Below are 1,447 nucleotides of genomic sequence, written 5' to 3'. Positions count from 1 at the left end.
GAGCAGCAGGAACAGCTACAGGAATATAGCAGCAGCAGGAACAGCGACAGGAATCCCACAGCAGTAGGAACAGCCCAGGAATACAGCAGCAGCAGGAATAGCCACAGAAATACAGCAGCAGCATAACAGCCACAGGAATACAGCAGCAACTGGAACTGCCAGAAGAATACAGCAGCAGCTGGAACAGCCACATGAATAAAATAGCAGCAAGAACAGTCACAGGAGTACAGAAGCAGTGGGAACAGCCACAGGACTACAGCAGCAGCAGGAACAGCCACAGGAATGCGACAGCAGCAGCAGGAACAGTGAAAGGAATACAGCAGCAGCAGGAACAGGCACACGAAGACAGCAGCAGCAGGAACACCAACAGGAATACATTAGCAGGAACAGTGACAGGAATACAGCAGCAACAGGAATGGCCATAGGATTATAGCAGCAGCAGAAACAGCGACAAGAATATAGCTGGAGCAGGAACAGCCACAGGAAATCCCACAGCAGCAGGAACGGCTACATGAATATAGCAGAAGCAGGAACAGGCACAGGAAATCCCACAACAGCAGGGACAGCCACAGGGAATTCCACAGCAGCAGAAACAGCGACAGGAAATCCCACGAGAGCAGGAACAATTACATTCACAGCCAAATCCAGAAATTAGCACAACCACAGCAAAAGCACAGAGCTCAGCAGTAATGATCTACAGCTGAGACCAATCAGAAAGCAGAGCCTGGGCATATACTTAACTGGCAGCGGAGACATCATGATCACGAAGGTGCTTCTCCCTGGATGAGGCTCACCTATTGCACTTGGGATATGCTAACACCTGCAGCCCTCCCTCCTTAGGTCTTCCTTCCTCCCCCTGCATACAATTAAGCAGTGGAAACAGTCTTTACTCTTCCCCAGGCACCAACCACCGGCACAGTGGAAATCCTTCCCCTCGGGCTGTAGTGAAGTCCTCTACCCTTAGCTCTCCTCGAACTCCCACTCCTCGGCTCTTGAGGCCTTGCTAGGCTTTACAAGACCCAGTGCTACAGTGGGAGGATGTAATTGCAGCAGCAGCAGCATTGTTGGTAGCCGTCTTCTTGCTCCAGTGGAGGACAAGGAGGAAATCCCACAGCAGCAGGAACAACTGCAGGAGAACAGCAGCAGCAGGAATGGTGACAGAAATTTCACAGCAGCACGAACAGTCACAGGAATACAGCAACAGCAGGAAAAGCCACAGGAATACAGCAGCAGCTGGAACAGCCACAGGAATACAGCAGCAGCAGGAATAGCCACAGATAGGCAGCAGCAGGAGGAACAGCCACAGGAATACAACAGCATCATGGAGAGCCACAGAAATAAAGCAGCAGCAGGAACAGCTACAGGAATATAGCAGCAGCAGGAACAGCCACAGGAATACAGCAGCAGCAGGAACAGCCACAGAAATACAGCAGCAGCAGGAACAGCC

At 51.5% G+C, this 1,447-nt stretch overlaps 1 non-coding gene across 1 annotated transcript; it reads left to right on the top strand.

Moving 5' to 3' along the window:
* Nucleotides 1–732: 732 nt before the first annotated feature.
* On the top strand, nt 733–898 carry LOC121285378. Its single transcript, XR_005944662.1, has one exon. It is a non-coding gene; the product is annotated as a U1 spliceosomal RNA (small nuclear RNA).
* The last annotated feature ends 549 nt before the right edge of the window (nt 899–1,447 follow it).

The sequence above is a fragment of the Carcharodon carcharias genome, chromosome 12 (genome assembly GCF_017639515.1).
Source record: "Carcharodon carcharias isolate sCarCar2 chromosome 12, sCarCar2.pri, whole genome shotgun sequence".
NCBI classification, from domain to species: domain Eukaryota; kingdom Metazoa; phylum Chordata; class Chondrichthyes; order Lamniformes; family Lamnidae; genus Carcharodon; species Carcharodon carcharias.
Note: the sequence above shows the minus strand (reverse complement) of the source record. Positions and strands in the feature narration are given on the sequence as shown.